The 19732-nt window shown below is 43.2% G+C and overlaps 1 pseudogene; it reads right to left on the bottom strand.

The window, feature by feature from the left end:
• Positions 1–1619: 1619 nt before the first annotated feature.
• On the bottom strand, positions 1620–13802 carry LOC139569853 (archaemetzincin-2-like; annotated as a pseudogene).
• Between the last annotated feature and the right edge of the window lie 5930 nt (positions 13803–19732).

Here is a 19732-nt window from a genome sequence, read left to right as displayed (position 1 = left end):
GTTTCTCATGGTCTGAGAGTCTTTAGGTGCATTTTGGCAAACTCCAAGCGGGCTGTCATGTGCCTTTTACTGAGGAGAGACTTCTGTCTGTCCACTACAATAAAGGCCAGATTGGTAGAGTGCTGCAGAGATGGTTGTCCTTCTGGAAGGATCTCCCATCTCCACATAAGAACTCTAGAGCACTGTCAGAGTGACAATCAGGTTCTTGGTCACCTCCCTGACCAAGGCCCTTCACCCCCGATTGGTCAGTTTGGCCAGGCAGCAAGCTCTAGAAAATGTCTTCATGGTTCCAAACTTCTTCCATTTAACCCTCATGTTATGTTCGTTTCATGTTAATTCATTCTGTGTAAATACATATATTATCACCTAATGTTGTGTTAGATCGTTTTATCGACTTAAGGTCTTGTGAACATTACAAGTTTTGAACTTGTATTTGCTATTTATGGCCTGTAGGCCTCATTGACCTGAGCTCATACAACTTGTTTTTGAGTAAAAAAAAGCATAATGTATGGATTATTTTGATTAACAAATACTCAGATGAAACATATTGTGCTATTTATCACATACTACTTTGTGTCAAGGTTTAATAAGGACTCTCTCCTCCTCACCAGTGTCATGATCACAGATATGATCAAGAGCCTCACATACAGTATATCGTTTGGTCATTGTGCTGCCACAGAATGAATTGTGAGCAAGGCCTCAAAAAGCTTTATATACCAGAGCTACAAGAGAAGTTCTATTTTTATTGAAACAATGTTGCAATTGTTTGTGAGAATGCCAACAGGTGTGGTATCTGTGGGGGAAATATTCTATTGGGGAAAGGTTCCCATGGGGGTTGCCATGGAAGCCAAGAAGGGGAGTGAGGTGTGTGTGTGTTCAAGCACACATGCTTGTGGGGGTCTGGGAGAAGAAGTGTGTCCATCTGATGAATGGGCATGTGCCTGAACTCAATTTTATACACTAATTGTAGTGTCACCCATTTATTTCTAATGACTGGTAATTTTTGACCGGGAACACCACAGTTGTAAAAAAGTTAAATAAAACACACGAAATGTAATGAAAATCATCAAAATGTATTTTGTGTGTTCAGATGTCCTGTGTGGACAAAGTAATGGAACCTTATGACAATCAGATTAAATTAACTACATTTTTCAGAGAGAAAACTTCCAATTCTACCGGGAACACAGCAGGAGGGTTAAGAATGATGGAGGCCACTGTGTTCTTGAGGACCTTCAACGCTGCAGAAATTTGTTGGTACCCTTCCCCAGATCTGTGCCTCGACACAATTCTGTCTCGGAGATCCATGGACAATTTCTTCGACCTCATGGCTTGGTTTTTGCTATGACATGCACTGTCAACTGTCAACATTTCTAAAAACCTGTCTTGCTTTGTCATTATGGGGTATTGTGTGTAGATTGCTGAGGATTTATTTTATTTGATACATTTTTGAATAAAGCTGTAACTGTGGAAAAAGTCAAGAGGTCTGAATACTTTCCGAAGGCACTGTAGCCACTCCAGAGTCACCCCATTACACTGTAGTATGGGAAATAGACTGGCAACCAGGCTACAGAATACAGTGAATCAAAGTCGATGCAAGTTTTGTGCTTACCTTGTATCTGTCAGCCATTTTGAATCCAATGGCAGACCGGTCAAAGGTCCAGGGGCCGGGGGTCTGAGTGCTCCAGGTGGTTGGAGCCCTGCATGACACACTGCATCCACAGCAGTGCTTCACCCCGAATATGTGCCCTATCTCATGGGTGACCGTCTGGAGCCAAACACAGAGGAGGGATAGGCATAAATGTAGGGGATAAGACTGAACCAATAACAATCCATTTCTAGACAGGGCCAAAGATCAGACTTATGTTCAATAGGCCAACCTAGGACAATAGGGATTGATACTGAAACTGACACCATTCAATAACTCTGAGCTGGGCTGTAGCATGTACCTTGCAGGACCTTAGCAGTAAGGTGCTCGTGATAGGAGTGCTGTAGTAGCCCTCAAACACAGAGTAGTCTCTCTGACAAGGCCTGATACACGTAACTCCTGCTGTAGAAGTTGTCATCGTACCTGGCAAAGCTGAACACTCCCATTCCTGCAGAAAGAAAATATTCAGTCAATGTATAATTTTTGTTTGAGTAACATGCTGACCACACCGCCGTGTTTGCGTGTGTGAGCATTGCAAAATATACAGTGGGGCAAAAAAGTATTTAGTCAGCCACCAATTGTGCAAGTTCTCCCACTTAAAAAGATGAGAGAGGCCTGTAATTTTCATCATAGGTACACTTCAACTATGACAGACAAAATGACAAAAAAAAATCCAGAAAATCACATTGTAGGATTTTTTATGAATTTATTTGCAAATTATGGTGGAAAATAAGTATTTAGTCACCTACAAACAAGCAAGATTTCTGGCTCTCACAGACCTGTAACTTCTTCTTTAAGAGGCTCCTCTGTCCTCCACTCGCTACCTGTATTAATGGCACCTGTTTGAACTTGTTATCAGTATAAAAGACACCTGTCCACAACCTCAAACAGTCACACTCCAAACTCCACTATGGCCAAGACCAAAGAGCTGTCAAAGGACACCAGAAACAAAATTGTAGACCTGCACCAGGCTGGGAAGACTGAATCTGCAATAGGTAAGCAGCTTGGTTTGAAGAAATCAACTGTGGGAGCAATTATTAGGAAATGGAAGACATACAAGACCACTGATAATCTCCCTCGATCTGGGGCTCCACGCAAGATCTCACCCCGTGGGGTCAAAATGATCACAAGAATGTTGAGCAAAAATCCCAAAACCACACGGGGGGACCTAGTGAATGACCTGCAGAGAGCTGGGACCAAAGTAACAAAGCCTACCATCAGTAACACACTACGCCGCCAGGGACTCAAATCCTGCAGTGCCAGACGTGTCCCCCTGCTTAAGCCAGTACATGTCCAGGCCCGTCTGAAGTTTGCTAGAGAGCATTTGGATGATCCAGAAGAAGATTGGGAGAATGTCATATGGTCAGGTAAAAACTCAACTCGTCGTGTTTGGAGGACAAAGAATGCTGAGTTGCATCCAAAGAACACCATACCTACTGTGAAGCATGGGGGTGGAAACATCATGCTTTGAGGCTGTTTTTCTGCAAAGGGACCAGGACGACTGATCCGTGTAAAGGAAAGAATGAATGGGGCCATGTATCGTGAGATTTTGAGTGAAAACCTCCTTCCATCAGCAAGGGCATTGAAGGTGAAACGTGGCTGGGTCTTTCAGCATGACAATGATCCCAAACACACCGCCCGGGCAACGAAGGAGTAGCTTCGTAAGAAGCATTTCAAGGTCCTGGAGTGGCCTAGCCAGTCTCCAGATCTCAACCCCATAGAAAATCTTTGGAGGGAGTTGAAAGTCCGTGTTGCCCAGCAACAGCCCCAAAACATCACTGCTCTAGAGGAGATCTGCATGGAGGAATGGGCCAAAATACCAGCAACAGTGTGTGAAAACCTTGTGAAGACTTACAGAAAACGTTTGACCTCTGTCATTGCCAACAAAGGGTATATAACAAAGTATTGAGATAAACTTTTGTTATTGACCAAATACTTATTTTCCACCATAATTTGCAAATTCATAAAAAATCCTACAATGTGATTTTCTGGATTTTTTTTCTCATTTTGTCTGTCATAGTTGAAGTGTACCTATGATGAAAATTACAGGCCTCTCTCATCTTTTTAAGTGGGAGAACTTGCACAATTGGTGGCTGACTAAATACTTTTTTGCCCCACTGTATGTACACATTCATGTTATTCAATAATTTCATCCAAACTGCTTGTTTGGATGAAATGTCCTGCCTCTCCCATCTCCTCATTGGTTTTTAGGAGCATATACCCACGTGGGTGATTGAAAGATGAACTGAGGTCCACAGTCCAGTTGGTGGTGCTAATGCAACTTAAAGTTGGTTGTCAACTGCCATATAAAGTCTAAAGAAGAAGAAGAAGACTGAAGAGAGATTACTAGAAACTAACTAGGTTTCCCATTTTATTTGTGGATTAATCGTCAGAGTAGTCCAGAAAAAAAGGACCTTGTGCATTTCAGGTAAAATAAAAACCCAATGTTTATATCCCAGGACAAAGTAGCTAGCAACAGCAAGCTAGCTAGCTAAATGTCCATACATTTTAATGTGTTTCGACCTGTCTCCAAATAAATATATTGGTTCAGATATTTATTTTTTTGATCGCGTCTGGTGTGGATGGACAAAATCAACATGCGCGCAATGGCGCACGCGGATGCACTTGTGTGCCCAGTGTAGTCAGCATGTAAAGCACCACCTACTGGTATGTTAGAGTTAGAGTGAGAACAAGTTCAAGGAAAGCACCAGTCTCTCTGTAGTTGGATAAATGGTGATGATTTTGTCTGGATGCACACACCATGCCAGGGGTCCCCAGGATTACATTTAAGGGAGTATTACAGATAACAACTTTCTTTACAGCTCTGGTGCAGTTCAAGCAATGGGATAACTCCATATTATAGGAATACAACTACATTAAAGTGTGTGTTTAATTACCTTCAGTGAGGGAGGCCTGTCCAAACACAAAGTTCCAGGAATCTTTGGGGTAGAGGTCTATCATGGTGATGCCCATGATGCCAAAGGCATCTTACGGTTTCTTCTTCTGAAGAAACCGCAGCAAATCCCCTGAAAGAAACAATGACAACCACCTTTCATTTATTTATTATTTTTATACCCACATCGGCCAGTTGAGGGCCTCATAACACCTGAGAAACCCCCCACAAAGCGGAACCCTGGCGCATGACCCGGTGTCGTGAGCTGGTTTCTCTCACCTGCGTGGATCTGTAGGTTGTGTGAAATGCTGTTGACCCTGAAGGCACAGCCTGTGGCAGCAACGGTCACCGGAGGCAACAGCTTAACCACCAGCCGATAATAGAAGGCCTGGCAGTAGTCCCTCAACCACCTCACGTACTGGCCTGTCTCAGCCTCTGCCTCTCTAAAGGAGCCTGGGAAACAACACACAGAGATGGATAGCTGAATAGTACCACTCAATGTTTCACCTTGCATTATTTCGGTGGAGCATCCTCTCCCACATAGCTCTGTGGCACACCAACTGTAAAATGTTGTCCTCTATTGGTTTCAATGGAACATTCTGGTGTTTGTACTGTAGCCCCGAATGCTGTTTCTGTGGTCTTTGCACCTGACTCAGAAGGAAATAAAAAGTAGGAGATGCACTGGTAGTGTATGCCCTATTTGTGGTTCTTGTTCTGAGCACAGAGTGGCAAACTAGGTGCATGCACGCCTCTTTGCAAGAGGTTCAAGTCGGGCATGCTCTGTATTGGTTGCTACACTGCCTTTAACTGTGGCAGTTCAAAGATTCTATCTTTCATGACCTTTAGCTTTAGTTAAATCCATGTAGCTGCTCCCTTAACTCTGATTACTTACAGTAGCTGATGTGTGTGGCTCAACAGTAGTGGTCAGCTCAATCACACACAAATGAGTTTGTTGTCCATGGTGCACCAGCTAATGGCATCTGAATGATTCACTGTTATTTTCAGAGGATTTTGCCACTGCAGGGAAACTGTATCTCTGTATAAAGTATTAATAGGCCATAGGGCTTGAGAGACGGCTAAAAGAGAAAGAGTGTGGACCCACCTACCGATGATCTGTAGGTAGATAGTACTGTGACCCTTGATGAGCTTGCTGCGGTAGGGGTTGCTATAGAAACTCTGGAAGTCCTGCGGCTCCTCTGGGTGCGAGTGGATCCAGTCAGAGTGCACAGTGATGGGCCGGAACAAGGACCCATCCCCCAGGTAGAGACACTCCTCCAGGAGCCGCAGCTCTTCTCGGCTGTACTTATGGTAGCGATCAGTCAGGTCACAGCGGCTGGACACCAGGGCTGTGTGAAGTGTCTCTTCGGGGTGCTGGATCACCTGCATCTGTGGAGCAGTCAGGGGGAGGTGAGGAGAGAACACAGATGTGACATACGGTGAGGTAAGAGTATGATGAATTTTCCCAAAAGGCCTAGACACTGTAGCTCCCTCCTAATGGTATTGGTTAGAGTTTAATATCTGTACCTTGGAGCATCTTCCAGAGCCTTGTATGGCACAGGGACAGGTGAGAATAAGACTGCATTTACACAGGTTAGACAAAGTTTATGGGTGGGGCTGAGGCAAAATAAACTAAAAGCCTCCTGACATTCTTAATAAATATTGCATATTTGCTTTTTGTCTGTTGTCTTTAAGGTGAAGGAAAAGTTTACAAATGAGGATCGTTTGAATAGTCCCTATAATTCCATACCTGGTGGAGGAATAAAAATAACTTCTAAATGCCTCTTCATGCAACCACCAGTAACACATCCATTCTTTTCATTCACAGGTAGATAGTATTACAGTGCATAACACTAGGGACCACACAATGCAGGCACATTCTGTTCCCATATAAAGTTATAAAAATAACTTTCATCACAATAATGGAATTTCATAGAAAATATAAATATTTGTAGAACTAAAAGGTTGTTAACCTGCGACAAGTTAACAGTGTAACTGCCTCTCTGATATGCAACATGTAGCCTACTGTAGAGTTTGCAGATGCGCATTCGGTCGGTTTCAGGTTATTGGATCGTTACGTCATCAAACGTCATGTAAACACTTTCAGCTGGGTCTTTTTGCTAGCAGCAGAACACTCGCTAGCTTGATCAGATTCGTAGTATTGTATTCTTTCTGATCTGTCATCTCACCAATACCGAAGGATAGTTTTTGACTGCTCTCAAATACTAACAAAACTCGAGTTAAATTGACGGATTGGAGGAATCTCGCTTGTTTCGTTATAAGTTTACCTGGTTAGCTAGCTAAAGTAGCTTATAGCGGAAAGAGACGTTAACCGAGAAGTAAACTTGTTTACTGACATAATCTGCATACACACTAGGATAGTGACAGTTAATGCTAAATTATCAAGACTAACCACTCAAGGGTTGTTTCCTTGCTAACCAAAGAAGCTGTTCAACAAGCTAGCAACCAGATAAAATCAGAATGCCCTGACTGCTCAAATTCGGGGGAAAGCGCTGCTGTACGTACGAAAATAGATTTTTGCTCGACCAAAAGCTGTGAGGGAGAGGAGTCATTCTTTTACATCCGAACGTGCTCAGAGGGCCAAAGTCTTCTTTGTAACCAAAACAACCCACTGACAATCGTCTCCCAAATGTTGACAGAAAACAGGTGATCCTCATTAATCCTCATTAAATGTGTGCCCTCAGGCCACTACTCATGACTACCTTCTGGACCCCCTGGGGTCGGAAACGCTGGCTCAAGCTCCCGTTTGGTGTCTCAGTGGCGCCTGAGGTATACCAACGCAAGCAGCACGAGTTACTGGCTGGGCTCAAGGGCATTGAACCCATCGCCGATGATGTCCTGATCGTAGGCTGTGGTGACACAGACGAAGAAGCAGAACGCGACCACGATGTGAAGCTCCTGGCACTGATGGAGCGCTGCCGATCAGTTAAGCTTCGTCTTGGCCTGAAGAAGCTGCAGTTCAAGGTGAAAGACGTCCACTTCCATGGCCACATTCTCTCGGCCAAAGGCCTGAAGCCGGACCCAGACAAGGTCCAAGCGATCCTCGACATGCCAAACCCGTCTGATGCAAAAGGAGTACAGCGTCTCATCGGTTTTGCAAACTATCTTGCAAAGTTCATGCCACACCTATCAGCAGTCTGTGAGCCTCTGCGCCGGTTGCTGGACAAAGACACACCATGGCTGGTCACCGCTGAAACTGACCACAAACCACTCATTGCCATATTCAGTAAACCTCTCCTCAACGCGCCCAAGAGGCTTCAAAGCATGCTCCTGACTCTGCAAAACTACAGCCTGAAGGTCATTTACAAGCCAGGACCAGAGATGTACATCAGCGACACACTGAGCAGGGCAACAGCACAATGTACAGGTAGAGGCACTGCCTATCAGCGGCAGGCCATCTGTTCGCTACAGCAGGAACAACAAGATGTTCAACAGATCAATCAGGCAATATTTAAACGTCACAGATCACCACCTAGCCCAGATCAGGCAACATACTGACAAGGACGAACACCTACAGTCACTGAAGTCCATGGCTCTCGCAGGTTGGCCATATCTGAAAGAGGAGACACCTTTCACAGTGAGAGAATACTGGACCTTTCGAGATGAGATCAGCGTGCAAAATGGCGTCTTGTTCAGAGATCAGAAGGTCATTATTCCCAAATCACTACGTCCAGAGATGCTTACCCGCATACACTCCAGTCACGTTGGAGGTGACGCATGCTACCGCCAGGCTCGTGAAACATTATACTGGCCAAACATGCAAGCAGAAATTAAAGACTTTGTCAGCAACTGTACCACATGCAACGAGTACGCTCATGAACAGCAAAAGGAAACCATGATGTCACACGAACTGCCCACAAGGGCCTGGCAAATCATCAGCATGGACTTATTCAGCCACAGACAAAAGGACTATCTTCTCATTGTTGATCACTACTCTGACTTTTGGGAAATTGAACTGCTCCCTGACTTGTCTGCAGAGACGGTCATAAAGTGCTGCAAGGCGCAGTTTGCAAGGCAAGGTCAGCCTGACAAGGTAATCACGGACAATGGCCCACTGCACAGTTCAACCGTTTCGCCTCAGAATGGGAGTTTGACCACGTGACCTCCTCCAAGACACCCAAAAGCAAATGGCAAGGCAGAATCAGCTGTCAAGATTGCAAAAAACCTGTTAAGCATGGCCTTGCGCGACAGCAACGACCCATGGAAAGCGATCTTACAGTGGAGGAACACACCCACCGAAAACATGGACAGCAGCCCAGCACAACGCCTTCTGTCCAGACGTCTGAAGACTACCATCCCCGTAGCTAACAAGCTACTTGAGCCCTGCGTCATGGTTGGCGTCACGGACAAACTGCGTCACAGAAAGCAGCTCGCTAAGTGCTTCTACGACCGGACTGCTCGAGACCTACCAGAGCTGGAGGTGGGTGAAACGATAAGGATGAAACCGCTGCCAGGATACCACACAGGACTTTGGAGGCTGGGCACATGCCTACAGAGAGTTGCACCACGTTCTTACCTGGTGGATGTTGGTGGCTCCCTCTATCGTCGCAATCGGGTGGATCTGCGCGTAGCAGAGCAGACGAACCAAAACATGCCATACACTCACCTAGATGAGCTGGATCACAGTCCAGGCCTAAGGGTAAGGGGCGCAGAATTGAGACATGAGCCAACTGAAGGTGAGGCTTCTACCCCACCAAACTCTCCAGCTCGTGGCCCTAATCCTACCCCTGTCAGAGCCAATACTTACTCACGGGTGGGTCGGCTGTGCAAGCCACCGGACAGGCTTACTCTGTAAGCAAGAGACTTAACTTGTTGTCTGTTAGTAAAAAAAAAAAGAAGAAAAAAAAGGAAGATGACAACTGAAGTAAAAAGAAAATGTCATGCTTTTCAATTGTTATGACTTGACTGTTAAGAACTCAATGTTATGCCGTTATGTTTGCACTTTCTATTGAAAAGGATGATGTTACGGAGTCTAGTTGATAGGTATTCGACTAGCCGGACTGTTCCCCAGACTCCGTGTGTAGGGATTTGTACAATGCTTAACAAGGCTATTGAACTTGACATTGGTGTCCGTCTTTATTCCTTTATCCAACATATCATACTGAAACAACTACTCTACAACCACATATATACAATGCAAAATCCATGTGTGTGTGTCTCTTCAGTCCCTGCTGTTCCATAAGGTGTATATTTGTATTTAAAAAAAATCAGATTCTACTACTTGCATCAGTTAGCTGATGTGGAATAGAGTTCCATGTAGCCATGGCTCTATTTAGTACTGTGCATCTCTCATCTGTTCTGGACTTGGAAGAGACCTCTGGTGGCATGTCTTGTGGGGAATGTATGGGTGTCCAAGCTGTATGCTAGTAGTTTAAACAGACACCTCTGTGCATTCAGCATGTCAACACTTCTTACAAAAACAAGTAAAGATGAAGTCAATCTCTCCTCTACTTTGAAGCATAAGAGATTGACATACATATTATTCATGTTAGCTCTCCGTGTACATTTAAGGGCCAACCGTGCTGCCCTGTTCTGAGCCAATTGTAATTTTCCTAAGACCCTCTTTGAGGCACCTGACCACATGACTGGACAGTAGTCCAGGTGCGACAAAACTAGGGCTTGTAGGACCTGCCTTGTTGATAGTGTTGTAAAGAAGGCAGAGCAGCGCTTTATTATGGACAGACTTCTCCCCACCTTAGCTAATGTTGCATCAAGATGTTTTGACCATGACAGTGACAATCCAGGGTTACTCTAAGAAGTTTCGTCACCTCAACTTGCTACATTTTTATGTTATTCATTACAAGATTTAGTTGAGGTTTATGGTTTAGTAAATGATTTGTCCCAAATACAATACTTTTCATTTTTTGAAATATTTAGGACTTTTGCCATCCATTCTGACTGCAGCTCTTTTTTAAGTCTTGCAGTGATTTCACTTGCTGTAGTAGCTGACGTGTATAGTGTTGAGTCATCTGCATACATACACATTGGCTTTACTCAAAGCCAATGGCATGTCATTACTAAAGATTGAAAAATGTAAGGGCCCTAGACAGCTGCTCTGGGGAATGCCTAATTCTACCTGGATTATGTTGGAGTGGCTTCCATTAAAGAACACCCTATGTGTTCTGTTAGACAGGTAATTCTTTATCCACAATATAGCAGGGGGTGTAAAGCCATAATACATACATTTTTCCAGCAGCAGACTGATCGATAATGTCAAAAGCTGCACTGAAGTCTAACAAAACAACTCCCACAATCTTTTTATAATCAATTTATCTTCCCTCCAGGCCTGAGGGCACACACTTTCTTGTAGGCTTAGATTGAAGATATGGCAAATCGGAGTGACATTATCATCTGCTATTATCCTTAGTAATTTTCCATCCAAGTTGTCCGACCTAGGTGGCTTGTCATTGTTGCTAGACAACAGTAATTTTGTTCACATTTTCAAATTACAATGCTTGTCTTTCATATTTTGATCAGTTGTACTTGGATGTGTAGGGTCAGCATGTCATGACTAAGTTAGGTAATCTTGCCAATTAAAAAATCATTAAAGTAGTTGGCAATATCAGTTGGTTTTGTGATGAATGATGGAGCGGAGTTGCATTTTTGCCCAATATTTAATTGAAGGTACTCCAAAGTTGTTTTACTATCATTCTTTATATAAATAATCTTTGTTTTATAGTATAGTTATTGAATTACCATTAACCTCGGTGGCCAGTGTTACATTTGTTAATGTCTCAAGTACGCTAATTGATCTCTCCGCATATCAGTTTAACTTGAACAATATTTCACATGGTTGTTTTCTTCCCAGATAAGTTGTCATACTCATGGCTGAACATTTGAGCACATGTCTGCTCCTATAACTATAATGCTGTGGCTGAGAGAGCCTCTCTCTCTCCCACACACACAATGCATTCGGAAAGTATTCAGACCCCTTGACTTTTTCCACATTTTGTTACTTTACAGCCTTAGTCTAAAATGGATTAAATAATTGTTTCCCTCATCAATCTGCGCACACTACCCCATAATGACAAAGCAAAAAGATTGTGAATTTTTTGCAAATGTATTAAAAATCAAAAACTGAAGTATCACATTTATGTACAGTACCAGTCAAAAGTTTGGACACACCTACTCATTCAAGGGGTTTTCTTTATTTTTTACTATTTTCTACGTTGTATGTAGAATAACAGTGAAGACAACAAACCTATGAAATAACACACATGGAATCATGTAGTAACCAAAAAAGTGTTAATTAAATCAAAATATTTTTTATATTTGAGATTTTTCAAAGTAGCCACCCTTTGCACACTCTTGGCATTCCAAATAAAATAAAATGTTATTAGTCACATACACATGGTTAGCAGATGTTATTGTGAGTGTAGCGAAATGCTTGTGCATCTAGTTCCGACAGTGCAGCAATATCTAACATGTAATCTAACAATTCCACAACAACTACCTAACACACACAAATCTAAGTAAAGGATTGGAATAAGAATATATACATAAATATATGGATGAGCAATGACAGAGCAGCATAGGCAAGATGGTATAAAATACAATATATACATATGAGATGAGTAATGTAAGATATGTAAACATTATTAAAGTGACTAGTGATCCATTTATTAAAGTGGTCAATGAGTTCAAGTCTGTATGTAGGCAGTAGCCTCTCTGTGTTAGTGATCGTTGTATAACAGTCTGATGGCCTTGAGACAGAAGCTGTTTTTCAGTCTCTTGGTCCCAGCTTTGATGCACCTGTACTGACCTCGCCTTCTGGATAGTAGCGGGGTGAACAGACACTGGCTCGAGTGGTTGTTGTCCTTGATGATCTTTTTGGCCTTCCTGTGACATCACGTGCTGTAGGTGTCCTGGAGGGCAGGTAGTTTGGTGATGCGTTGTGCAGACCGCACCACCCTCTGGAGAGCCTTGCGGTTGTGGGCGGTGCAGTTGCCGTACCCGGCAGTGATACAGCCCAAAAGGATGCTCTCAATTGTGCATCTGAAAGTTTGTGGGTTTTAGGTGACAAGCCAAATTTCTTCACCCTCCTGAAGTTGATGAGGTGCTGTTGCGCCTTCTTCACCACACTGTCTGTGTGGGTGGACCATTTCATTTTGTGTTTCTTGGCACACGCAAGTCTCTTCTTCTTATTGGTGTCCTTTAGTAGTGGTTTCTTTGCAGCAATTCGACCATGAAGGACTGACTCACGCAGTCTCCTCTGAAAAGTTGATGTTGAGATGTGTCTAATTGAAGTCTGAAGCATTTATTTGGGCTGCAATCTGAGGTGCAGTTAACTCTGCTGCAGTGGATAAGTAGAGGTAACTCTGGGTTTTTATTTCCTGTGGCGGTCCTCATGTGAGCCAGTTTCATCATAGCGTTTGATGGTTTTTGCGACTGCACTTGAAGAAACTTTCAAGGTTCTTGAAATTTTACTGATTGACTGACCTTCATGTCTTAAATGAATAATGGACTGTTGTTTCTCTTTGCTTATTTGAGCTGTTCTTGCCATAATATGGACTTGGTCTTTTAGCAAATGGTGCTATCTTCTGTATACCACCCGTTAGTGACACACCGATATTACATTTTTTCCTTAGCAAAAAACCTAACCGATAACACACACATGGACACAGCTGTCTAAGGCACTGCATCTCAGTGCAGGAGGCGTCACTACAGTCCCTGGTTCGATTCCAGGCTGTATCACATCTGGCCGTGATTGGGAGTCCCATAGGGCGGCACATAATTGGTTATTTTTTTGGCATTTACTTATGTCCCCATTACCAGTAAAACATAATCAAAACCTATTTCTTTCACTTACTTGCTGTGCTGTTTTGTTGTTTATTTGTTCAGTCGTTTGCTTCTCAACCAGGATTTCATCATACATGTCAAGCAGTGAAGTTTCAGCTCTGTCTGTCCGTGGCGCCTCTTCCTCGGTGCGCACTGTCACTGTGTCCGTTTCCATCTTGTCCAGCTGCGTATGTAACATTTCACGTAAACTCTGTTTCTTGTCTGCATTGAAGTAGCGGTCCTTGTGCATAGCATCGAACATGGTGGCGACACGGTAAAGAGAGAATTCCACCGAATCGCTTGTTCACAGCCTGAGTGGGCAGTTTTGTTGCTGGGACAAACTGTTGTCAAGGGCAACTGTTTCATTCGCCAATGTGGGCCAGTAGGAACATCCACCTTGTCTGGAAAAGGGGCCATCTTCACTCCATAGAAACTAGTCAGCACTAACGTCGCACACTAGCTGCTAGCTAACTGGTTAGCTTAACATTGGCGAAGTCAGAATGGGCATGCGCACTCCACTGTTATGTGACAGAATCGGTGGCATTAGAATTAGGAATTAGAATACGAATACTACACCGAACAAAAATATAAACGCAACATGTAAAGTGTTTGTTTCATCAGCTAAAAAAAAAGATCCCAGAAATGTTCCATACACACATAAAGCTGATCTCAAATGTTGTGCACATTTGTTTATATTCCTGCCAGTTTTGTTGAGCAGGTGTTTCAATGCCATGACAGAGCGCATCACGTCTGCTGCAGGTGCAGTTGATGAGCTTATTTCTCGAGTCAGTTGTTTTAATGGAGCCAGCTAGTGTATTCATGTTTCCAAGTTTCAACCATGTTCTCAAATGCCATTGAAATGACAGCAGTGGTATGACAACCAGCATATTCCTGAGCATGCAATACGACTTTCCTCCGTACGAAATCCTCGACGACCGACTGTGCTGTCAGACTCCGCATGCTCATGGGGCTGATATCGCTGGTCCAAATGTCAGTCGTGAAGCTAATAGCAGTGACGCTATTACTGTGCAACTACGGTAGGGCAACATCTTAAATAGTACCAACATTTAAACAAAAGTGTACCGGTGCTCGACCAGTTGGCGAAAGCCAACATCACCCACGACAGAGAACGGCAATGAATTCCATTATCTTGGCTTTAATGGATTTCGCCTTTGAGTTGTCTCTCTGAAATGTTCTTACTCTTTCAAATGACTGCTCGATCCACACAGCAGACGTGGGCTAGGTTAGGAATGCTGTGTTGCACGTGTAGCGCAACTTTTTAAGTGGCATTATTATGTCATGTACCTACGTTATATACAAAGATGTTCTCATCTATCTGTGTTATATAGGTATGCACGTCAGCTGTGACATCGGTTTTTCACATCGGCATTAAACTAGACATCGGGCCGATACCGATGTTGGCCTTTTTAGCTAATATCGGTCAATTCCGATATGTTCTCCGATATATCGTGCATCCCTACCATCCATACCTTGTCACAACACAACTGATTGGCTCAAACACATTAAGAAGGAAAGAAATTCCACAAATTAACTTTTAACAAGGCACACCTGTTAATTGAAATGCATTCCAGGTGACTACTTCATGAAGCTGGTTGAGAGAATGCAAATAGTGTGCAAAGCTGTTATCAAGGCAAAGGGTGGCTACTTTGAAGAGTCTCATAAAATATATTTTGATTTGTTTAACACTTTTTTTGGTTACTACATGATTCCATATGTGTTATTTCATAGTTTTGATGTCTTAGTAAAAATAAAGAAAAACCCTTGAATGAGTAGGTGTCCAACCTTTTGACTGGTACTGTAAGTATTCAGACCCTTTACTCAGTACTTTGTTGAAGCACCGCTGGCAGCGATTACACCTTCGAGTCTTCTTGGGTATGACGCTACAAGCCTGGCACACCTGTATTTGGGGAGTTTCTCCCATTCTTCTCTGCAGATCCTCTCAAGCTCTGTCAGGTTGGATGGGGAGCGTCGATGCACAGCTATTTTCAGGTATCTCCAGAGAAGTTCGATCAGGTTCAAGTCCGGGCTCTGGCTGGGCCACTCAAGGACATTATCACCTTTAGGTGCCTTTTGGCAAACTCCAAGTGGGCTTTCATGTGCCTTTTACTGAGGAGCGGCTTCCGTCTGGCAACTCTACCACAAAGGCCTGATTGGTGGAGTGCTGCAGAGATGGTTGTCCTTCTGAAAGGATCTCCCATCTCCACAGTGGAACTCTGGAGCTTTGTCAGTGACCATCAGGTTGTTGGTCACCTCCCTGACAGGCGGACAGTTCTAGGGAAAAACACCTGGAATTTTGATTTAATCCATTTTAGAATAAGGCTGTAACGTAACAAAATGAGGAAAAAGTGAAGGTCTGAATACTTTCTGAATGCACTGTACACCCACTTTCTCAATATTGGCCTAATAAAATATGCCATTTAGTAGAAGCTTTTATCCAAAGCAACTTACTGTATACATGTTATGTATGAGGGGCCCCAGCAGGAATCGAACTGACCGTACTTGGCATTGTAAGCACCATGCTCTATCGACTGAGCCACACAGGACCACAGACACAAACTTCCTCTCCTTTCTCTCTCTCTCTCTCTGATCCGGTCACTCTCTCACGTTTACTCCCTGGCCTCTCTGTCACTGTGTACAGGAAGCGGCGGCGGGGTGGAGACAATGAGGGTGACCAGCTGGCCAAAAGGTCAGGAGGGGGGCAGGAGGGTCACGCCCTGGTGTCCAAGCTTGGCCAAGACGTCTGGGACTCTGAGGTGACAGGACACACACACACACTTGTGATGGTTTGTGCAACAAGTATTTTCTGTAAGTCATTCCTGTTTTCTCTCTCTCTGCTCCAGTCGTCCGGCAGTGACAGCAGTAGTGGTATCAGTAGTCCTGAGAGGGCAGGGGGAGGAGCCAGCACCAGCACATGTACACAGAGCCAAAAGAACTGCACTTCCTAGGGTCTCCTCAGTCCCTCGCCAGAAGACCCTTCAATTTCCTCGTTGAGTCTCTATGGCAGCAGCACTCCCTATGACCACATCAACAGTGTCCTGAGGGAGGCCCACTTCAGCAGTCTGCAGACCAGAGGTCAGCCAGGATCTACGTGACCTCAACTCACCCCTGACCCATCACTCCTGACCCCCGTTTCCCCAACTGGGCAGGGTCGCTTCAGGTAGAAGTTGCCCGTAGGCTCAAATCTAGAATCAACTTACCCCAGATTTGTGTCTAGGAGCAACTTCAACCTATTGTCATCCATAACGTGGCAGATGAGGATATACATCCTTTGGCATCTGGGCCAAATCCATACCATCGTCCCTGTGCCATACACCTTACATACATGAAGCACCCCTACATATCCAATGGCCCGCCCACTGTGGTACTACTATATGCAGTATGTATGTACTCCAGCACTTTACTGAGGGGGTCTACTGCTCTGTGCTGGTCTCTTTACATGTGTCATGACTTTGGCCTGGGGGTAGGTTTATGACAGTCATAAATACCTATTTTTCCCTCTCCCTACTATAACTGATGTGACATAAGAAAACCCATTGGTTAACATAGAGATTCTGGGAACATCAGAAGTTGGGGGGAAATGAACTATATTCTGGTAATCCGACCAACTGAACATATGCGGTGGTACTTAAGGTATATTATGTCAGTTCGGTTGACACATTCTCATCAATGATAGAATGACAAACTACTGTGGAAAGTCTAAACGTCAGAGGTATCGGATTCACATGGAATTGTTGTTTAATTTAAACGTTTGAATATGAAATTATTTGTGAAGAGATGAAATGTAATTTTAGCTTCCAAATGAGAGATTTGGGTTTTCATAAGTTTGGCCTCTGCTCAACCAGTGGCCCGCCCCTGTGAAGAGACATGGGTTACAAACTTTTCAGACACACCCCTCTCCCTCTACTATAAAAGCCATTGACAAAAATATAACTTCCTGTTACGGGTACATCCGGATGACGATCCGATGTCAGAATGGTTCAGATAATAACTACAGAACTAAGCCAACATCAGCATGGACTTTGGTTGCAAATGGTATGAACTTTGAACTCGTATTCACTACAGAAGTGATACCTCCTAGCCGTTGAGTTAGCAACAGCTGCTACAAACGCAGGTTAGGAAGGACAGTCAGAGTATCCCGTCTACTACACATCGATGCTACTCCAACGTATCCAGTGACCACCAGAGACATTCTTCAAAGGACAGAGGACTCGGGTTGGCGATACGGTCTTCCATCTACCACCAACCTACTGAAGCGCAGCTCAGAGTAAATATTTATTGCATTTTCCTTTTCTAAATGGGCGGTAATTTAGAATGCATAAGATACTGTATTTACGATAGTACAGCTTCGCCTCTGTCCCAGTCTCCCGCGCTTTCACTAAAACTCAGCCCCTTCCCTTTGTGTAACAAGCTGTCATATCTATTCCGCCCGCTAGGGACGTTTTTCTTTATGACGGCAATTTGTAATCAAGTTATGATTTAATTGTGTATGTGTGATTCTGCGTAATTAGTTAGGTATTTAGTAAATAAATAATTAAACCCAATTTTGTATTGCTGATTCAACTTGTTAGCCAGGATTCTTGCAGATAACCAAGGATTTACCACTTTCAGATGAGACTGAATAAAATGACGATTAATGTGACTGCTATGGATGTAAAATATTACTAAATCTTTAAGAGTTTATTCGGAAGATAACAGCTCTATAAATATTATTTTGTGGTGTCCCTCTCTAGTTAATTACATTTACATGATTAGTTCAATCAGGTAATATTAATTACAGAGAAATTATTTTATAGAATAGCATGTCATAGCAATTAATCTGGCATAGCCAAAGACACGACACATGAGTGACTTCTTGTTGGACATTAACATCGCCACTGGTGCTATCTACTACAGACGGACATTTGTAGGAGTGTCTAAAGTGCTTGCTGTATCCTAATTAATAAAGAGAAGCACTTTATTCTGCCTGTTATTTTTTTGTCCAGGCCAATACTCATCATGCTGTTTTGTATGCAAAGCTGAGTGTGAGTTGGTGTTGATTAGTCACTGTGGTTACCTTCTATGATCGTTACCTTGGCCTATAGGTTGTCCAGACTTAGAATTTCAAGCTTCTTGCCTGATAAGAGGTGCTTTGCAGAATAAAGGCTGAATTTTGGGTTTGTACTTGTGTACCCATGTAGGCAGGTTTCTGCGACACTAGCGGTCTACCAGTTTTTGTTATATGTTTCAGGTCCATCAGCCGCAGTGAACATCGACTGCTCATCCTCCCACCACAAAAAAGAGGGGACCATGATTACACTCACTTGCATAGAATTATTTTTTGTGACAACAGGCCACATTCTCCATTGTTCAGAATGTTCCAATGGAAATTAGCTTTTTGTTTCTCCCGTTCTTGATAGAGGAAACTGTTGAGCGTAAAAACCCAGCAGCGCTGCAGTTCTAGATACAAACCGGTGAGCCTGACACCTACCATACCCCGTTCAAAGGCACTTTAATATTTTGTCTTGCCCAGTCACCCTCTGAATGGCACACACACACAATCCATGTCTCAAGGCTTAAAAATCCTTCTTTAACCTCCTCCCCTTCGTTTGAAGTGGATTTAACAGGTGACATCAATAAGGGATCATAGCTTTCACCTTGTCAGTCTGTCATGGAACGAGCAGGTGTTAATGTTTTGTACACTCAGCGTATTTGTTAGGTAATCGACATCTGTGCTGCTCATGACTGTACCAAAAGTTATGTATTTGAATTGTATCTTACAATACCATTCGAATAACTTGAGTTGTACTTTTGTAATGTTAGTTACCCTGACCCAGAATTCCAGACAGAAACTGACCTTCAACTGAACAGCCTCTGGTAGAACAGAATTTTTAAAAAAATCAAGGGTTTTTATAAGTAATACAGGACTGCATTGCAATAATGTGAATTCAGGGAAGACTATGTAGATACTAACCCTGGCCCACTTCTATTTAAAACATACCACATTCCATGTATTTTCCAATAGAGAGAGTCAGGGAGATGTTTTCCCACTAGTCTGTAGGGGTCACTAAGTAGAAGTCTGCCTAAATGATTGTGACGCCACCTTTGAGCTGCTCTCATCTCTTAATTAAGCATTGCTAATGCTGCCTTGGCCCGTTGTTGGTTAAAGCTACTTGTCTATGCAATTTAGCCAGTATATAAACAGACTGCTTTTCAATAGTGTTTTATTTGTCCTTTTTTTAATTTTCCAAATTCTTGTTAATTTGGCAATAATTAGCATAGTAAAGTGCATCTGGCACAACATCTTCAAAAGGCCACATGAAAAGTAAGCATCGTCTCTTGAGCAAAATCAACAATGTATCTCAATTAAATAACTTTACACACCAACATTGTTTTCATGG

This window comes from Salvelinus alpinus, chromosome 3 (assembly GCF_045679555.1).
Source record: "Salvelinus alpinus chromosome 3, SLU_Salpinus.1, whole genome shotgun sequence".
Taxonomy (NCBI): Eukaryota; Metazoa; Chordata; class Actinopteri; order Salmoniformes; family Salmonidae; genus Salvelinus; species Salvelinus alpinus.
Note: the sequence above shows the minus strand (reverse complement) of the source record. Positions and strands in the feature narration are given on the sequence as shown.